The following is a 21,880-nucleotide window of genomic DNA, read 5'->3' as shown; positions in this document are numbered from 1 at the left end:
TGTGATAACTTTGGACAGCACCATTACGGTGCAGTCAACTGTTGTTGGTTGGTGTTGTGATGTAATTAATTCCTAGAATGTTGTAAGGGCTGCTGAAATTCTGGGAATAGATACTAAAGATGGTGGCATTGACTATTTTGGAGGTAGGCCAGCAGGCTGATTTGAAAGTAGAAGATAATATGCATGCACAGACCTTTTTCTTAAAATTAATTTTTTTCTTGCACTTACACACAGCTAATGGTGCTAAAAGTTTTCCATGGTTGAGCTCTAAACCAAATGGGCTTTCGTGGCATCCAGCCCCCTTTTAGTTTTTTTCTGCAAGTTTTCATGTAAGAAAAGTCTCAGATATACTCATACAAGTCTGTATTCACACCAGAAGTGCTCACACAGCCATCTTGAAATGTTTGTCAGGGAAGACAAAGTGATATCATGTGTCCTAAGCAACCAATTACACAGCTCAAATGTCCAATTGTGACTATAAAACACCCACCGCATATAGTTTATTTGCTAACAAACTTCAGCCTGTGGATTGCTAAACATATTTATTTAACAGCTTCAAATTTGTGTCCAATCTGTTCACTAACAATGATGCATTTGCCAAATATGTTGTATGTTGCACATTGTTCGTCCAGCTCTTCTCATAAATAAAGTCACATTTTGGGAGGTATTTTCTCTGTTCCTTCCTATTATTTCATCATTTCCAAACAGCCCCAGATCACTTCTGAGCTGTTTGCTTATTTGTTGTGAACAGCTTTAAAGATGATGTAATTAAAAGAAACCTATTAATTATTTATTTTCAAATCAATAATGTTGACATAATGTTCAAATAAACCCACCATTTACCACAATCTGTTTTTAGACAAGGCCTCCACTTTAACCTCCAAATGGGAGGAAAACTAAGACTTTCCTCATCTTACTTAATCAAGAACATATGTTCAAAGATAATACTGAAAGCTTATTCTGAGAAGCTCTCTGTTCTTCCTCTGCAGAGATACAGTAAGCTTGCATAGTAACACTGGTACGTAATGAAAGTACACATTGCCATAAATCTTATGCACTGTGGAGATTACTTCAGAAAAATAGACTGCTGATCAAATAAGCACTAGCTCAACTGAGGCACACTGAAAAAAACCCTGTCAGCTGTTATAAACACCAGAGTGCTTCCTGTTAGTCATGGGGGCAAGCCTAACAGCCATCTCAATGCAAAGTTGCTGTGTGATGTTTTTCAAGGTGTTCTTGTCACTGTGAATTAGAAAGTTGAAATAAAACTGGGAGTGACGTTTTACAAAATGTGCATGATAGATGTTTTGGGAGAATTCTGGATGGAATACGCCATCAACTGTTAACACTGACTTACATTTATAAGCACAGACCTATTCATTTTATAATCTTTTGTTTATGGAAAATGCAGAAAGGCACCACAAGATAGACAGCCACAGAATACAAAGAACTTTGTCAGAGAATCATTTGAAAAACCACAGAACAAAGCATATAGTCCACAGTCTTCCCCAGGTTCTAACCATCAGTTAGTACAAGGGTTTAACCTGCATCTTCATCACAATGATACCAAAAGGCGACCACATTTTTCTTTCATAGGCTCATTTTTATCACGGGCACCTCTGTACTACTGTCTATAACCAAAGGGCCAATAGGTCATTTGGCCGGGGTTACTCAATAGTTTCATTGACTTCAACAGAGGTAGGCCTACTTATCTTATTTGTTTCACTGGTTGATCAGAGGTGTGGACTTCCAAAAAAGGATAATCTCATATCTTGAAACATATGTCATTTGAGATACCAGCTCTGTATTTTACCGAGAAGAGCCATTTTCCATTCTTCAGCCCAGCAATGAGGATTTAGGGCCTAATCCAACCCCCCTTAAAGCCTTTGGTAACAATGAGAGTTGAATAAGACCCTCGGGGGATCAGCAGTGGCAGTAAGCAACTGCCTTGGACTACACCACCAACATCCACTACCTTGGATCGATCTGTGGTGTTCGCAACAGATATGCAAATATGAACCCATTTTTCTAGAGTATTCATAGTTTAATTTATCAGACTGGACTAAAAATATCTAAATAAAAAGATATCTGTATGTGCAGGAGAGAAATATAATGAGTTATTGAGCACATCTGACCAATTTCTGCACTTAACTCCTTTAGTCATCTCTTCCATCAACCCTGTATTCCTGCTACCAGGAAGAGATTTACCATAAGTAAGATAAGAGGCAGAGTATGAAGTCGAATTTCCTACAGATCTGTGCCTTGATACTGTCCCAGGCGACAGCCCTTTCTTGTGAACTGCTAAGCCACATTCTTTATGTTCACTTATAAATCTATCAATCTGCTCTAGGCACATATAAAATAAATTATGAGCCCACAAATACTGAGCACCAGATAAATTGTTAATAAATTGAAAATGAAAGGACTCCCCACATACAAAAATACCTTGTGCCCCCTCAAGTAAACATCTCAGAAAAAGTAATCGTAAACACATATACATAGCTTTCTGCAAGGCTTATCAATACATTTTGGCTCCGTCAGACAAAGTAGGGAAGTCAAAGCCCATTTAGTAAGAAAGCTTTTCCCCAGCCCGTGACATGCATATGCAGGGACTAGCCATCCTAGCTGATGTCTCTTTTCAGAGTAGAATGGAAGAAAAGAGGCTCTATGGGGAGATTTTGGCAAACCAGTAAAGTGCTTGAAACTACTATGGCTTATTGCTAAAAGTCAGCAGGCTGTAAATTAGCCATTCAGCAGTCTCAGTTTAACCAAGGCGGGGGGGAGAGGGGGTGCCACAGAAAGGGCAGCTTGATCTCCCCCCTCTCCTTCCTGATAAGAATTGTGTTGAAGTTGCTGATACATGCATTTTAGAAGAGCAGGATGTGCCCTAGGAATGTCTATTGGGGTCTCAAGGCTGCAAACTCTGGAAAAACCCACAACTGGTTAATCAATAATCAGAAGAAAGCCCCTTGCTTGACAAGTTTTCTTTAGGGGACATGTCATTCTATTACTAATGTATAAATAAAGGGGAAAAAGTTTGAGGTGGTGGGACTCTTCAGGACTGGACTCTCCCTCTGGATGCATCTTGTGTTCTGCACCGGCAGACGGGCTGCCTCTGTGCCATTCGAGAGCCACACTCAGCTTTGGTAATTATCAAGGGTTGGGGGTGTTTTACTAACCTGTTGTGGACATGTGTCTAAGTGCTTGAGACTAAGTAAAGTTTAGCTTTAAGTGAAAGCACTCGTGTTGTCTAGTTTGTGCCAGCCATCTATCAGCCGGACGGCCATGTCTCCTCTGATTTATTTCCTAACACCACCTCACAGAGTAAAAGTTACCAAGAGCTTTGGGTTGAAAGAACCCCAGGTAACAAGGCGATCTCCTGGGACACAAACAACAAAGTGCTCTATAGAGACTAATCAACACCTTTAACCTCACCAGAAACAGACTGGAAGCTGGTTCACTCTATGGAACACCAAAGTAATGTGTTCCCTGTACGGTACACACTAGATGATGGAAAGCTACATTCTGCATTGGTTCTAAATCCATCCTGAGACTCTCACAAAAGACCCACTCATACCTAAATTAATACAACATTGAGTGTCAGATCTACTTTCAAGGTCAAATATAACTAACGTAGCTACTCTACTCCTCCATTTCATGCTGAACCAAGTACCAAACAGGATACAATTGGACCAGTAACAGCCTGCTGCTAGGTCTTGATAACATGAGCCAAATCAGAAAACCAACCACCAGGCATTCAACTGTGAATTCAATACTTTAGCAGGGTCTCAACCAGCTAACAGCCATCATAACTGTTAGGTACTCTGGAGCTCATTGCAGGATCAGGGCCCAAAGTTAGAGAAGTTTGGCCAAAATAACTAAATATTTAAAAAATTCACGTTTAGTGAACAGAAGCTCACAGAGATTCTTATTCCAATATCTATCTGCATATTCCCTTTTTAAAACTACATTTCATAAAAGGAGTAGATACATTTGTATCTCCACATAGCATAATTGCTGCAGGTCTAGATTTCATAGGTTTAGTTTTCATAGGTTTCAAATTTGAATGTTAACCTGCTCTTGATGCTTGAAAGTTTTTCCCCCACAATTCGATATACAAGAAATTCTCTGGGATCAGAAACAATTTCCAATAAGAAAAAAAATTCTATTGCATAAAAACAATATGGAAATACTTCCAGGAGAAATAAGGATGTGTTGCTACTTAAGGATTTATTGACCCAAACTGGTTAGTCATAGATATTCCTTCAAACACAAAATTATGTACCATTATACGAGTGTCCCCAGGCTTCCACAAATGTGAAATCTTGACAAATTCTAACAAAAGCCATAAAACCAATAGTTTTTTAAACCTGTATGAGTGACATGAGGAAAATTGCACAAGTGTTACAGGTCAGTTTGAAATGAGGCTGTCATAAAGCAGCTCATGATGCTGTAATCAAAAAGGTTACAGTTTGAGACAAGCTCTTGTTCTTGTAGGACTATTCCCTGTCTGTCCCTATAAAATGGATGATCATGGAATAAGTAGTAGTTCTATACCATGCGGCAGAAAGACCTATAACATGACAGAAGCTAGCATGAGCTACCCCTGAAAGCAAGTTGAAAAGCTATTTATTCTGTTGTTGTAATTCTGAAGTAATGTTTTTAAAACTTATTGGTAAGGAATGAAAACCTGGGCAGTCAGCAATTTAGCTGTGGATGTTTTATGTATGAATCCTTATGTGTATTCTACCATCAATTTAAAATGCACAGTTGAAAACTTGCATAGCACAAAGGCAAGGTGTGAGTGAGCACAGATCTGAAAGCACAAATCATATGCAGATATGCAGATGCAACATTAGAAGGATTAACAAGGACATCAACACAAAGTAAGATTTAAATAAAAAGATAAACAGTGGACAATGCTCACTGCCAGGGTTTAAATGTTCCTGTCGGCTGGGAATACTCAGTGAAGGACCTGTATTATGATAATTGGAACTGAAGTCACAGGGCCCATGTTCCCTGGTGGGATTGTTATTGAGGGACACTAAGGGAACAAAAAGAAAAGGAGTACTTGTGGTACCTTAGAGACTAACAAATTTATTTGACAGGTTTCAGAGTAGCAGCCGTGTTAGTCTGTATTCGCAAAAAGAAAAGGAGTACCCGTGGCACCTTAGAGACTAACAAATTTATTAGAGCATAAGCTTTCGTGAGCTACAGCTCACTTCATCGGATGCATCCGATGAAGTGAGCTGTAGCTCACGAAAGCTTATGCTCTAATAAATTTGTTAGTCTCTAAGGTGCCACGGGTACTCCTTTTCTTTTTGCAAATTTATTTGAGCATAAGCTTTTGTGAGCTACAGCCCACTTCATTCGATGCATTTGGTGGAAAATACAGAGGGGAGATTTATATACACACACAGAGAACATGAAACAATGGGTTTTATCATACACACTGTAAGGAGAGTGATCACTTAAGATGAGCTATTACCAGCAGGAAAGTGGGGCGGGGGGAGAACTTTTGTAGTATAAATCTCCCCACTGTATTTTCCACTGAATGCATCCAATGAAGTGAGCTGTAGCTCACGAAAGCTTATGCTCAAATAAATTTGTTAGTCTCTAAGGTGCCACAAGTACTCCTTTTCTTTTTGTGAATACAGACTAACACGGCTGCTACTCTGAAACTAGGGGGACAGGGAACATAGGCAGTTAGGCTGGAAGCAACTCAGCCAAAGGACAGAGCGGTGCACAGGGTTTAATAAAGTTCCACTTTTTCAACTTCACTTGCATTCTTCACTCTTTGCTAATGAAACATGGTAGCAGCATTGGAGCTGAGAGTTCCCTCAAGTGCAGCAGTTGGCAGTGTGAGCCACAGAACTCTATCTAAAGCCCCCAGGAGCTCTGGATTTTGCAGACACAAACCTGGTGGAAGGAGGAGCTCGAGATGAACACAGACGTGGCCATGCAGGAGAATGACAATAGCAGGAAAGAAAACGATTTTGCCTTACTGAGGAACAAGTCAGAGAGATCTGCAGGAGTCTGAAGCTCATCACTGCCTCACAGCAGTCCTAGGAACCCTGAGAATCTATTGTGCCCCAAAACAGAACAAAACTGTGGCCCAACAAAAGTTTTTCAAAGGAGATCAATCCAAAGTTGAGGGGATAGACCCCAGTGTTACTGCCTTACTCACAATTGTTGCTACATGCAATTTTGGGAACTTGACAGGCTCCCTGATTTGGGACCAGAGAGTCTGTGGCATGTGGGTTCGCAATCAGTGGAAGCGGCTGCTCCGGGAAGGTGATCTTACATTAAACAAATATTTAGATATGGATAGCAGAAGTCTCAAGGGGAAAGGATGAAAGCCGTAAGAGGCACAACTCTCCCAGAAGTACATGAAGTGAGACAAGAGCAAAGGATAGCAGGTGGCTGGGGTTCCATACTCATAGTGAGATACATTTACTGTGGGAGACAGTATGAGCAGGTAAAGAAGAAGTGCCCCACTCTAGGACAGCATCATAAGGAATGTGACAAGTTGATCCACTGTAGCAGTATGTGCAAGAACAGAGGAAGGTCCCAAAAGGATTCAGGCAGATTTGTACAATAGGAAGATTGCCACATGGCACAGAAGGGATGACATCTTGACTCTCATTGAATCAAAGAGAATATCAGGTTTTGGCACTGGAACAGGAAAGCAAAAAGGGAAAATGCCAAACTCTGTGCATGCAAAAATGTTAATAGGTAAACACCCTCTGCAATTTCAGCTAGATAGTGTTACGTCCTTTTTCGGAGTGAATTGGACTCAAACACACCCACTACAAAAAGCAGATGCACTCTAATAAAGTACAATAAGAGTATAATGCAGCCCATAGGAAAATGTGACCTCACAGTAACTAACCTGAAAAACAACAGAGAGTACCAACTGAAGTTTGTGGTGGTGGATGGTAAGTGGCATAGACTCCTCTTGGTGAATTACAGACATATAAGCAATGGGTCTGATCAGGAAGCAGAATCAGAATTGTACAGCTGCAGTGCAAGAAGCAAAACAGAGAGTCCATGGATAATGGAGACAATTTTAAAAGCATATGGGAATGTTTTCAAAGGTGATGAATGCCTCAAAGAAAAGCTCTGGAACCTGTGTGCTTACCACAAAGTCTAATTCCAATAGCACTATGTACTCCAGTATGCAAGGAACTTGAAAGTCAGCAGAGCAGGGGTATCACAGCACCTGCAGAGGACAGTATAGCATGGGTAAACAGCATGGTGGAGCAAAGAAGTCAGCAGACAAATTACTCATTGGCACAGACCCAAAGCCACCAAACTGGGCATTGAAAAGATGCCACTATCCACTACCCACAATTGATAGCATCTAACCAGAACTTTCCAAAGACAAAATATGTATGGTCTGTAATGTGAGGAACAGATTTTGGCACATAAGCCTGGATAAAGAGTCCAGCATGCTGACAACCTCTGCAATGCCATTTGGTCACTACAGATGGCAACGGGCATGAGCACAGCACCAGAGGTGTTCCAGGAGACTCACCCAAGTATTGGAAGGAATGCCTGGGGTGAAAATAATTGCAGATGATATCCTTATTGTAGGTGAAGGGAGTAACAATACAGAAACTGAACAAGACCAATGACAGAAAACAGAAAAGGGTTTCTATAGCAATGCAGGGGCAAGTACATAAAACCAAACCCAGAAAAAAATGAGACAAACCCTGAGAAGTGATGTACATTGGACGTGTATTCACAGCAAGAGGACTGAAAGCAGATCCCAACACGGTCAAAGCAGTCAGAAACGCCATCCCCAGTGGGTCTGTTTGATGGGGCTTGACTCACCTCTACAGCGCCTCCTGTTGGCCACCCTGGGAATTAGCTCTGGTTTGCTGGTGCACCTTCATCTAGTGGCATCTCACCGCCGTCTCTTCTGTCATCAGGATCTGTGTCGCTCTCAGGACAGTGGTATCCTCTTCTAGACACAGCCCTTGATGGGTGGAGGAGAGGTGCAGTCCTCTGTCCAGCTACTTGCCTCAGTGGCAGGCTGCAGTCCAGGGTCTAGGCACCTGGGTCAGGGGCAACTGGGGCCAAAGCAGGGGGAGTCTGAGCCCGCTCTCTACTCTAGGTACTGGCCCAGGGACCCTCTAGCCAGTGGCCATACACTGCATCACCTCCAACTCCCACCATCTGTTTCCCTGGGCCACTTCCCCACAGCCCTAGCACCTTCTCCACCCTTATATCAGGGTGTCAGTCTGGCAGCAGTTGGCCAGGAGCTCACTCATGCTCCCCCGACCCAGCCCAGCACCGCTTGGACCATGGTACTATCTCTTCCCCCTCCTTCAGGGCAGCCAGTCTTCCCTCCTCAAACTCCAGGGAGTGACTCAAGCTGCTCTGTTCAGCAGCCCTTCTTATATGCCCCAACCTAGCCCTGATTGGCAGTCTCTCTAAACCTTGTTCTGATTGGCTGTCTCTACAAGCCCTTTCATAGATTCATCGATACTAAGGTCAGAAGGGACCATTACGATCATCTAGTCTGACCTCCTGCACAACGCAGGCCACAGAATCTCACCCACCCACTCCTGCGAAAAACCTCACCTAAGTCTGAGCTATTGAAGTCCTCAAATCGTGGTTTAAAGACTTCAAGGAGCAGAGAATCCTCTAGCAAGTGACCCGTGCCCCATGCTACAGAGGAAGGCAAAAAACCTCCAGGGCCTCTTCCAATCTGCCCTGGAGGAAAATTCCTTCCCAGCCCCAAATATGGCGATTAGCTAAACCCTGAGCATTTGGGCAAGATTCACCAGGCAGATATTACAGAAAATTCTTTCCTGGGTACTCAGATCCCACCCCATCTAACATCCCATCACAGACCATTAGGCCTATTTACCCTGAATATTTAAAGATCAATTAATTACCAAAATCATGTTATCCCATCATACTATCTCCTCCATAAACTTATCGAGTTTAATCTTAAAGCCAGATAGGTCTTTTGCCCCCACTGCTTCCCTTGGAAGGCTATTCCAAAACTTCACTCCTCTGATGGTTAAAAACCTTCATCTAATTTCAAGTCTAAACTTCCTGGTGGTCAGTTTAATTAGCTGCCTCCTATGCAGCCTCCCCAGGGCTGCTTTAACCCCTCTTCCGCCAGTGTGGGGTAGACGCCCCACCACAATCTGAAAGGAGTACAGCTCTTCATAGGAATGAAGTTTCTGTCCAAGTTTTGTCCATGTCTGCCTACAATAGCAGAACACAAGATCACAAGTCAGTGATTGGCAAACTGGGGTCCCTCTTTGTAAGATATGGAATTCTGGACACTGTGTTCATGGACAATGGACTCCTACTTGTCTCAGAAGAATTCAACGAATTTGCAAGCAAATGGGACTTTGACCACCACCCCTTTTCCCTAGCATACCCACAGAGTAATGGTAAGGTGAAAACCACTGTGACAACAGCTAAGGGACTGTTGCACAAGGCTGTTCTTCTGGTTCAGATCCCTTGTTAGCATTTTTGTCACATGGGAATATCCCATCACAGGGGTGCCAAAACAGTTCAGCATAGACTCTGATGGGGCAAAGGATCAGAACCCTGTTACCAATGAAAGGAGACCTGTGGCAGCCAGAAGGATGGGGATGCCACCAAAAGGAGATGGCCAACAATCAGAGAAAGCACGCATTAGATTCTGACAGATCAGCCAAAGACCTACTAGCCCTGGAAACAGGTATTCCTGTGAATATCCAGCCATTAAAGAGACACCAGAAGGAGTGTACTAAAGGAGTCGTGAGGTATGCAGTGGCATTGAGCTAATACGAGTTGATTATACAAGAGAGACAAGTGATCTGAAGGAACCGGAGGCACTTTGAGCCAGTAGAGACAACACAAAGAGAGCCTACAGAGACCATTGCAGAACAGAGAAACATCTGGAAGCGAACTGCACAGGGAGGGAGAAATAGAGACTCAGAGACAGGGAGACAGACAGAGATAAGTCACTCCCTATGTGATTGCCTGTTCAGAAAACCAAACTGTCACAAAGACTAGATAACCAGCTGAGTCTGTGATAAAGACAAGACTCCAACTTGGCTATATGCTGGCAACCTTTGGCTGAAAGGACACTGTGTGGAGTTTGGGTGTTAATTATTTGTTTAGTGTTTATATTAAAATGTTTGTAAAATAGGGAAGATATCTCATGATCAGTGGATGTATCATGATCAGTGGAGTCAGTGGGCCCATGTTTCCTGGAGGGGCCGTTATTAAGGAAACACCAGGGGGAAAAGGAACAGGTGGAGTTAGGCTGAAAGCAACTCACCTACATGGACCGAGCAGGTCACAGGTTTTAATAAAGTTCCACTTGTTCAATTGAACTTGCATTCAACTTTAATCTTTGCTAATGAAACAGCTTGAACTTGCTCCCTCCAGCAGCCCACCACACCCTAGCTTCCAAGCACAGTGCAAGATACTTGACTTTTTATAATGTTACTCTAGGGAATAATGACAGGTTGCAGAGTAGCAGCCGTCTTAGTCTGTATTCGCAAAAAGAAAAGGAGTACTTGTGGCACCTTAGAGACTAACAAATTTATTTGAGCATAAGCTTTATTCTAGGGAATAAGGAGTTCTGATAAACAGCAACAATACTCTGTTAATTCACAATGCACTATTTCCATTTATGTAAAACGTGTCCAGGCACCCCAACATTAGACCTTACAAATCTCTATTTTAATTATTGTTGTTTAGAATGTGGTATGATAGATGTTTTTATTATTAAGAATATCTGTATTATGTTCATATATGTATCAATGTTTGCCGATGTGTACGTTTACAGAACCTATGGTTTTGTGTGTGTATATTCATTTACTGCATACATGTATGCACACACGGTAGGTAGCTAGGTAGGCAGTCTACTGAAAATATATATTATGTTGCACTCATCTAATACTTTATTTACAATTGAGGGTGAGAAGGAGTCCATTCAGACTTACTATTGTTTATATCCTAATACTTTGGATTTATTCAGTGCCTTTCATCTGAGCATCTCAAAACCCTTTACAACCATTAAAGTCTTGCAAGTACTTCTCTAAAACAAATATGTATTATTACTGGGAGTGAACCAAATGACTTGTTTTAGTGTTTAACAAATACTTGGCAATAGTATTCAGCTAAAGTCAAACAAGTGAATGCAGCAATAAATGATACAGTCACTGGAACTGAATCTGATCTTTTATTGTAGCAGGATGTTATGAATCAGAACAATGGGCCAGATTCTTTGCCCTGCTCTGGCAGAGCAGAAGGGACACACACACAAAAAGCTAGCTGCTGAATCAGCCCAGCTGTAGACTCCTCTCACTTACAGTCCCATCTAGTTATTTTTCTTTTGGATTGAATCCTTCTTGCCTTGCTCATTTGAGTAGTCCTAGTGAAGTCAATAGGCCAAATCCCATGTGAAAAGCAATTAGGATTTGGCCCTTTGACTTATAGGGTCATTCTAAATAAACCATTTTTCTAACAAAAACTACACCTTGAATATCTCTTTGGATGGCTACAGAACAATCAATACTCCTGAAGAAACAGCTTTCTGGCCCCTAGACACAGAATCTAGAATCCAAATTTATAAATTCATCCTTAATCAATATTGCATTATGTGTGTATTTTTCTACATTATAAAACATTTTCAGTAAGATGGTGAAAAAGTCAATAGCTTATTAAATGCCAGTGACTTCATTATAACAAACTATTAATCACTTTTGTTGCTTCTTTATTCAATTGATACCACAGGACTCATTTGTTTAAACATTATTTCTCTTATTCATTTTATCATATGCCCTTCCAGATTTATTTAACTTATCTGATGGATTACAACAAACACATGGCTGCAACATTATTCAATAGTGTTTTTATTTAAGGAAGTGTGCAGGCTTGCCAAATAGCTCTGCCCTTCATATGGCAGGAAATCTTATATGTCCCTAGTCTGCAAACACAGCTAATTGTTGAGCTTATTACCATAAGAAATCCCTTTCACTTCAATAGGACTACTCAGGGTAAGGAACACTACTGCCTGCAATAAACATTTGCAGCTTTTTTTCAATGAGTCTTACAGTTTTCCATTTGCCTGGTCTCCTGGGGCAAATAATTTTTTTTCTGGACAGGCAAGTGGAATTTTTCAGATCGCTTTTTCAAACATCTTGATATTCAGCTAAGGTGTGTGAGAAAGTCATGAATCATGCCAGAGTTGCTGCTGCTGGTCAGTGTGACAGTGGCAGCATGTATCTAACTAACCTGGACAACAGGAGCCAGATTCTCAGTTATAGCTAGGCGCCAGTTCTCGTGATGGGGCAAAGGGGAATGAGTTATAGCATAAAACACAAGAGATTTTCACAGCTGTTGTATATTCTCTTTTTAAGAAAACAACAACAAAGCTTACCTTGGAAGTGTCCCCCCCGACACGCACACACACACTCAAACTTCCATCTCTCTGGCCTAGGATTCTCCACCATTTTGTACCTAGACATTTACATCTGTGCAATGCTAATGGAAACTGAGTGTAAAAATGCCACCATTCTGATTTAGTAGCACAGCAGTTCTCAAACTGCAGGTCGGAACCCCAAAGTGGGTCATGACCCCGTTTTAATGGGGGCACCACAGCAGGCATTAGACTTGCTGGATTCCAGGGCAGAAGCCCAAGCCCCATGGCCAGGGGCCAAAGCCGAAGTCTGAGGGTTTCAGGCCTGGGTGACAGGGCTCAGGTTACAGGCCCCAAGCCCAGAGTTGAAGCCTTTAGGCTTCAGCTTTGCTGCCCATCCCTCCTCCCCATCCTCCTCCCAGGGTGACGGGGCTCTGGCAGGCTCAGGCTTCAGCCCTCCCTCAGGGTCATGTAGTAATTTTTGTTATCAGAAGGGGGGCATGGTGCAATGAAGTTTGAGAACCCCTGTGAAGCATTTACAATCATTTAGTACAGCTGTAAATATGTGCACACGGTGCAGGGCAGTAGAGAATTAGGTTTCTTGTGTAGATAATCTGGCTGTCAAGCCAGCAGCTTTTTTAATGACTTTTTTAATGATCGTTAAATATTCCTTTTAAGTTATATTTGAGGCACACAGAGAGAGATTTAGTCTTCTTTGTATTAACACTTTTCCTTTGACGGAGCAGTTACACATCACTTTTCGAAAAGTAAGTCTGCAGAAAACAGCAAAACTTGATGCCAGATTGTCCCATGTTCCCAAGCACAAGGAAAGCAACTGTAAGGCAAGATTCTCCGCATTTTCTACCAGTGTTTTACAATGGATGATCCATCCCCATTTGAGCAGATTTCTAGGATTGATCTAAAAAGCACTAAACCCATTAAGCCAGATGCTCATTTGTGAATCAGCATAGCTCTACTGACTTCAGTTCACACCAGCTGAGCTTCTGGCCCAATGGCTTTAGGATCTCAGGTAGACTGGGCTGCATAGGTGAAAGTCCATCCTGTTCTCATGCCACATCATCTCTTTGTCATCAAAGGATTATTAAATCAGTGTTGAAGAGGCAGAATTAAAATCCTGTTCCTGATACTGATTGTACTGTAGTCCTTCATTAGTGGTCTGCTTAATGGAGTCAGAATAGCAGAGTGTAACGTACTCTTGAATATATGTGATATTGATTTCCTCCACTTCACTAGCTGTGGAATATTGACCTGGCTTTGTGCTTTATCTATCCAGTTCCGAAGAAATATTTTATTTTGCAGACTGTCTTCTCGCTAAAATTTCTTTCAACACAGAGATAGATTAAGTAAGAAGACTGTCTACCACGTCTAAAAATCACCTTTCATATCCAGGTGTTCTGCAGTCTATACCTCCTAGTCTCATCCAGCTTTCTCCTCATATTATAAAACCTGTCTCTAGGTTCTCCACTGCTATTTGCTTCAGTAGTAAATGCTGTAGTCAACACTCACATTTCCTTTCAGGTGTTGCCAGTGAAGAATCTACTTTTCCTTTGTGGCAGGCCAAATCGATCCTCATCCAACTGATTCTGAGGACACTCTGAGCTGTGTGCTGTTTTTCTCAAATGCTAAGGAAGTTTTTTTCCCCCAGGAAATCTCATCACTAATATCATAGTTTCTGGCTGAGAACAAGTGAGCTAACATCTGTTTATGAAGCCAGCAGAAAGCACATTCCTTTCTTATATATCTATATTACATAGAATATTCCTTTTGTCAACCCTAGTATAAAATGCACCATGTTTTCACTAAGGGCTTATCTTCACTACCGGAGTAAGTCGACCTAAGTTACGCTACTCCACCTACGTGAATAATGTAGCTGGAGTCAACGTAGCTTAGGTAGACTTACTGCTGTGTCTTCACTGTGCTGCGTTGACAGAAGACACTCTCCGGTTGACTTACCTTACTCTTCTCGGTGAGCTAGAGTACTAGAGTCGACCGGAGAGTGCTCTGCCATCGATTTAGCAGGTCTTCACTAGACCCACTAAATCGACACCTGCTGCATGAATTGCAGCAGCATCAATCTCCCCAGTACTGAAGACGAGCCCTACGTTTCCACAAAATGCAAAAGTAGCTAAGTCCATCCCTTATTCTACCTGTCCTTCATCCACTAACCCAACACAAAAAAACAACTGTAAACAGTCACTATGGCTACAAAAGAACACAGCCTATAGGGCAATATATCATTTTTGGCAATAGCTTTTAGAAAATGGAAAGGTGCAAATCAAGGAGTTCTCCTATATACATTAACCTTTGTTCACCCTCCATCAGCCAGCCACTTCAAAACAGTTTGACATTCAGAGTTACCATTGCAAGTTCTGTCTTCCTGATATTTTCCCTAATAGGGGAAAACTACAAAGCTCTAAATAAATACAATGCATTATAGCCATAGCCTGCAGTGAACACTATGAAGTTGCAGAAGAGTTTCCATTATGACTTCTTGTTTTAATTCATTCAAGTCTTTCCACAACATACACCTTTGTGCTGAAATTTTCCATTTATGAACTTTGAAGGTGATTTTAAGTTTGAGCAAAATCTCTTCTGTTTGGTTTCAGTGAGTGTGAAAATAAAAAATAATAGTTTTCCTCTTATGAAAAAATTCTCACCAAATGTTTTGAACACAGCTACAGCAAAAATGGATTAAGTTAGACATCTGACACTTGTCAGTGACATTTCCCCTTGAGAACTAGTCTCTTCACTGAGGTGGAGAAAATATAGAAGTTAAAAACAATGGGGGGGGGGGAAAATCACACTGTTCATGCTTCATTGTCATCTGCTAAGAGTTTAGCAGAGTATGATGAGTCTCAACCCATTTGTGACTTAAATATTTTCTCTGCCTAGCCTGATGTCACAGAAGACAAGAGCGTGAAAATTGAGCAATTGAGAAAGAAAGGGGTGTTACTCAAACTGTTTCAAGCTCTTCATGCTAGTTTTTGTTAACATCAGTAGAACTTCAATAACTAATTAATATCTGGGATAAGAAAGACTTTGTTAAAGATTCAACACCTTCATCCCTTCAAATAAGGTATTAGAGCTCACAATAAATATTCCTTGATCCTCAGAAGAGCCCTCCCACAAAACCAGGGAAGACCAGACTTCACATTCCTGATATTTCTAAAAGGTAGAACTAAGCAGTAATTTTTTTTTTAAAACAGCTTTTGTTACCTTTCTTTAGAAATCAGAGAGGCAGAGAACTCTAGTGGATAGAGCACTGCACTAGGAATCAGGAATTCTAGCTTCTATTCCTGGCTCTGCCGCTGGCCTACTGTGAAGGGACTTGCCCAGGGTCACACCTCTCTGTGCGTCTGTTTCCCCAACTACCATATGTCTGTACCATTTACTTAGATTGTCAGCTCCACAGAGCAGAGAGTATTTTACTATGTAGGTGTACTATGGGACCCATATCTAAGTTGGAACTTCAAGGTGCCACCATAATACAAAATAAATAAGCATAGAAAGGCTCAGATCCAATTCTTTAAAAATTCTTTACAGTTCAACTTTAACAGAGTGTAGAGGAAAACAGACTCCAGCCAAATAATGACACTTTTTTGTTTGTTGCTGTGGCAAATTGATCCAGTTGGGGATAACCCCAGATCTGGAAAATGTTGGAAAGAATGGCCAACATTCAGAAACGACTGGCTGAGCTCATCTGCAGTGGTGTTCTGAGAATCTGGCAGTTATGATGTGGAGAGATAGATATTGTGTTGAAGGCACCAGTTCCAAAGTTTTACCGCCTCTGTGCGGAGGGAGTGGGACCGGGCTCCCCCAGTCTGCTGACATAAAACATGCACATGATGTGGTCGGTCATGATTCAAATTCGGTGGTTTTGGATGATGGGAAGGAAATGGAGGCAGGCATTGCATACGGCCCTGAGCTCTAGCAAATTTATGTGAAGCTTGGTTTCCGAAGTAGACCAGAGGCCCTGAGTGGTGAGGTGGCCCATGTGTGCACCCCATCCTGTGAGAGATGCATCTGTAGTGATGGTAATTGAAGGGGATCTTGTTGGAAGGGAATCCCAATACAGAGGTTGATGGGAGAGGTCTGTGCGTGTTTGGCTTGTATACTGACTAGCCAACCCTGGAGGCATCGCATGTACATGTGAGCATTTGCAACCACAAATGTGCAAGCGGCCAGATGTCCTAAGAGCTGCAGGGAGTCTCGGACTGAAGTCTGTGGACTAGAATGTATCTGGGTAATAAGAGTGCCCATTGTGTGGAATCTGTCCTGGGGAAGAGATGCAAGACCGGTGGTGTAATCGAGATGGGTGCTGATGAAGTCAATTTATTGGGTAGGTTGTAAGGTAGATTTTCTTTTGTTTATTTGCAGACCCAAGGTGCAGAAGCAGTGAAGGGTTGTAAAAGGTGCATGGTTCACTTCTAATTGAGTGGGGGACTTGAGGAGACAATTGTCCAGATAAAGAAAAATGACTATCCCTTTTTTTCTGAGATGTGCTATTACAACTGCTAGCACCTTTGAGAAGACATGTGGTGCTGTGGAGAGGCCAAATGGGAGGACTCTGTATTGGTCGTGTTGCACTCCCATGGCAAATCTGAGGAAACATCGAAGGGCAGGGTGGATAGAAACATTGAAATATGCGTCTTGGAAGCTGAGGGTTGAAAACCAAATCTCCTTGCTCCAGCGTTGGAATTGTCAGTGGGAGAGTAACCATCCGGAATGTCTGTTTCTTGACAAACTTGTTCAAACATCAAAGATCGAGGATAGGGCACCATCCACCATTTTTCTTTTCCATCAAGAAATAGTGGGAGTAAAACCCTTTCCCTCTGTGTTGAGGGGGTACCTTCTCTATTGCTCTGAGATGCATGAGGTGTTGCAACTCCTGACGGAGCAATTGTTCGTGCGAGGGGTCCCTGAAGAGGGATGGGGTGGGAGGGTGACAAGGAGAGGAAAAGGATGGCATAACCTGATCTGATTATTTCCAGAACCCATCTGTCCATAGTGATGGTTTCCCAGCTGGCAAGGAACGGATGCAAACGGTGTCCAAAGAAATGGGTGGTTGGAGTTGGTGCTGGAGACGGTGTGAGGTTTTCTATACCCTCAACCAAGACTTCAAATTTGTTTATTTGGATTAGGAGGGTGGGTCGCCGTTGTTTGCGGAGGGTGACGTCATTGGTTCCTGGGTCTATGTCATTGTTGTTGTTGCATATCACATTGCCTTAAAGGTGGATGTTGCACAAAGGGATGGTAACACGGTCATTGGTATGGCTGATATGTATATTGTCTGCTCTTTGTGACAGGTGTTTGGATGCCTAAGGATCAGAGTGTGGGACGCGAGTCCTTCATGGAGTGAAGGACCTCATTGGTTGTAGAGACGAAGAGCTTGTCCCCACGAAGGGGAGATCTTCAACAGTGTTCTGTATCTCCTTGGGAAAGGAGGAAGAAGCAAACCATGAGGCTTGCCGCATGACGATGGCCGTGGCTGTGGGTCTGGCCGCTGCATCCACCACATCGAGGGCGGCTTGAAGAGCTGTCCAGGAGATCAATTGGCCCTTGGACACCACTTCTTTAAATTATTGTCATTTATCTTCCGACCTATCAATAAATTGCATTACTTTAGCATAATTTTTGTGGTCATATTTTGCTAAGAGCGCCACATAGTTCACTACTCTAAATTGCAAAGTGGAAGAGGAATACACTTTGCGCCTGAAAGAGTCCAGTCTCGTTATCTTTGTTAGATAGGGTGGATTGGAAGTGTTGGTATTTGTTTTCTGTTTGGCCTCATCGACCACTAGCAAATTAGGTGAGGGGTGTGTAGGGGTGAAAGTAAGTCTAGGGACTTATGGGTACGGGGATGGGCTGGAGCTGGCTCTGGCCCCTGGAAGGAGCAGGGCCTTGGGCGGAAGAGGCGGGGCTGGGGGAGGTCAGAGCCAGCCCAGGCCCACCCTGTACCTGCAAGTGCCTCCTTCCCCCGCCCCGGGGAACAAAGGCAGCCAGGGCCTCTGGCAGCAGCTTAAAGGACCCTGGGTGGTAGCGGCGGGCGGAGCCCTGGGCCCTTTAAATCATCCCCGAAGCTCCACTGCTGGCAGGCTCCGGGGACGGGGCTCCAGCCGCCACTACCATCCCGGGCCCTTTAAATCATCCCCAGAGACTGCCGGAGCCCTGGGGAAGTGGCGGCGAGGCTCCGGGGACGATTTAAAGGGCCCAGGGCTCGGTCGCTGCTACCGCCCCAGGCCCGCCGCCACTACTCCAGGGCTCTGGCAGCAATTTAAAGGGCCAGGGGCTCCAGCTGCTGCTGGGAGCCGCAGGCCCTTTAAATTGCACCTGGGGAAGCCAATCCACCCCGGTACGGCGCACTGGCTCTTGCCGGTACACTGTACTGGGGCGTACCAGCTTACTTTCACCTCTGGGGGTGTGTAAATAGAAACTCAAAACCCTTAGACGGGACAAATATATTTGCGGTCCAATCTCTTGCTAGTGGGGGTTATTGTGGCTGGGGTCTGCCAGATAGTTTCAGCAGGTTCCATAATGGCCCCATTAATTGGTAGGATATTTTGGAGGAGGTTGTAGCTTGCAAGATGTCGGTAAGCTCATGGTGTCTTTCAGGTACCTTCTCCAGGGTAATCTTGAGCTCCTTTGCTACTCTTTTAAACTACTCTTGAAAGTGAGCGGGCTTATCAGTAGTGGGAGGTGGTGGGGATACCATGGCATATATATTGAATATATATGCAAAGTAAAGGCAACACTGGACTATGAGATTAAGGTGCCTTTACCTGGATTATTTTATGATTATCATAAGTAAACAAAATATTAGTCCTATCCTGTACTTTCTTGTGATGCAGCTAAGTTTTCTTTGCAGTCCTTTTCTTCTTTTAACTTAGACTTTCCTCCATCTCTAAACATTCTTTTACCTAAAAGTTTTCATTCTTTCAATATATCAATGCAACACTTAAACATTCCTCACGTAAATTGCCAAACCATTTCTAAAGATAATGCTGATCCCATATTCTGTATACAAAAACAGCTAACATTCTCCCCTGAAGAACTTTGTGGCACTGTGGATCTTGACTCCAACTTTGCACCTGGCCCCTCTCTCTCTCTCTCTGAGCAAAACCAAAGAACCAGTCACCACTGAAGTTTAGGAACATCTGGATTTTGATCCAAATTTGCAGCATCTTACATATTTTAGATTCTTCTTTAAAGATGCATGATAAAATCACAGCACTGTGTGTCACCGTAGGAAGAAGTATCTTGCAGCAATGGTTCTTATTTCCAGTGTCACAATACTAGTACTTCAGGTGCCTTCCTTCTACCTACTTAGTAAGTTTTTTACTAGAGTTTTGTTTTGGGTACCGTCTTGATGGTGTGTAAACTATACCACCCCAGGAGGCACTGTGACCCAGACATCTCCTTCAACTCACTATTCCTCCCTAAATTTCTCCTTGTCTAAAAAGGATAGCAATTGCCAGCTGGCCTATCCAGCAGTAAATTTCTACCCCATCTACAACAGTAACTCAGCTACTCTAGCCAGAGAGAGATGGGGAAGAGCAGAGGCAACGCTTGCCCATTCGCCATCCATCTGCTCCAGGAAAAGGGTAAGCATGAGAATGAAATGCTCCACTAATAACTATGTGCCTGACTTGAAGTCTGCATAGCCCATGTAAGAAAGTTCCTACACTGGCGTCTGAACTGTTCCAAGCCACGCTTGTGAGACTAGGATTTAAAGCTCCATTGTAGGTTAGAGTGACCATAACAAAACAGGGGCTGGTGGCACTGGCAGATACAGCTCAAGTCCTGGCCTATTCAACTTGACATTTTTCACATGAGACAAACAGTTATCCCAAAAAAGTTGTAAACCTTATAAGGATGGCAAATGTACAAAACCAAGTGTGAAATCTAGACTTTTTATATTGTACAGTTTTCTGTGAACGGATAGCAATATCTGCTAACCTTTTTTTAAAAAAAATACATAACCCACATTTTTGGTGAAAATTCAGGGAATTTTGAGCCTACTTTAGAGATCCTTCCCAGAATATTTCAGCATCTCCAGAGCAATAATCACATATCTTTAAGGCCTAAATAAATAAAAAGGGCTTTCATTAAAAATTTTCAGTCCTCCTCACTGAGCATTTATATAGTTCTACCATCTGTGGCTTTCTCCCTCCACCATTAATGGATTTATTTCTTATTAGATTATCCTTTCCACATCAGATATGAGAGTACAAGCTTCAGCTCTGATTCTGAGCTCTTAGTGCTTTCCATTTTCTAGGACTGATTCATATTCCAAAGTTCAAAGGTAGAGGTTCTGAAATTCTCTCTTACGTGACCTAGAATTTTTGCAGCCTGTGAAACGGACAACTGAATTATTCTGAAGAGACAATGAATGCTTTAAAATATCTCCTTTGAATATATTAAGTATACTGAAGATTTATCTTTAGGTAGCAATCCCAGCACCTTCTGCCACTCACCCAAACAGTGTAAGCATTTTCTGCTGATTGTTATGTCACAGAATAATGCTTTTTCTCTGTTAGAATTAGAACATGCACAAATTAGTCTGGGAGATTGACACTAAACCAGATAGTATCTAATACTCTTGTTACAGAGGGCTTGCAAGCCAAGTTTGATTAAACAAACTTTTACAAAATGTGTTGAAATTCTATAGTATTGTTACCCCCATTAACTACATGAGCCATTAACCAAAGTTCAGGTCCCAGGGAGTTGTTTCCCATAGGAGAAGAAACTGATGGAGTCAGATAGTTTTGATGCAATCCTGATTATTTACCAAGAATGTACACAAAGTCCTGCTTCCCCGAGTACAGAAAGAATCAAACAGAAGCTCACTGCTCCAAGCCCCCTTCAGCCAGCATTCAGCCTAAAGACTCTCTCTGGGTGTTTCTCAGAACCAAACACTCAGCGCTTTTTCAGACTGACTTTCTGTTTCTTCTCTGTTTCTCTTTCTGTGGTGTTTCTCCATCTGCTCTCTCTCACACTCATACCACACTACTAAAACTATACTTAGCTAAGCTCTTCTCCCACATAGTTCAAATTCCTGAGTGGCCTCACATGCATCTTTGTTTTGGGCAGATATATATCTGTGTTTTGGGTGAAACAATAGCAGTCAAGGAGATCTGCTGTTTCTTACAACTATCAGAAAGGAAGGGCAGTGGTTATGACATTTTACACATCTCACAACAGTATTATCACTGCCTTGGACTTCCGATTGCACTGTCCAGTTCTACATCAAGATGGCTAGCAGTGACTTGTTGCCAGAACTCTATCTTGCCAAAGGTGGCAAAAACTTGATTTGTCAGATCTGTGGCATTATTATTGATTTTTCTATTTTGGTTGTGCCAGAGGCAGACACATTCTCCCAAAGGGATGATGCATGCAAATAGGGGTGGGATGTATGCAAAGGAGTGGCCTGCATATACCCTGAATTTAAGAAGACACCCTGGGAGAATTTATATTTGC

The 21,880-nt window shown here is 42.5% G+C and overlaps 1 long non-coding RNA gene across 2 annotated transcripts in view; it reads right to left on the bottom strand.

Moving 5' to 3' along the window:
- Positions 1-10,598: 10,598 nt before the first annotated feature.
- LOC119854253 overlaps positions 10,599-21,880 on the bottom strand; it is a 66,643-nt gene continuing 55,361 nt past the window's right edge. For both annotated transcript variants that reach the window (XR_005292390.1, XR_005292389.1), the window contains exon 3: positions 10,599-18,004. This is a non-coding gene — a long non-coding RNA (uncharacterized LOC119854253). The remainder of the gene's footprint in view (positions 18,005-21,880) is intronic.

The sequence above is a fragment of the Dermochelys coriacea genome, chromosome 4, assembly GCF_009764565.3.
Source record: "Dermochelys coriacea isolate rDerCor1 chromosome 4, rDerCor1.pri.v4, whole genome shotgun sequence".
Lineage (NCBI taxonomy): Eukaryota > Metazoa > Chordata > Testudines > Dermochelyidae > Dermochelys > Dermochelys coriacea.
Note: the sequence above shows the minus strand (reverse complement) of the source record. Positions and strands in the feature narration are given on the sequence as shown.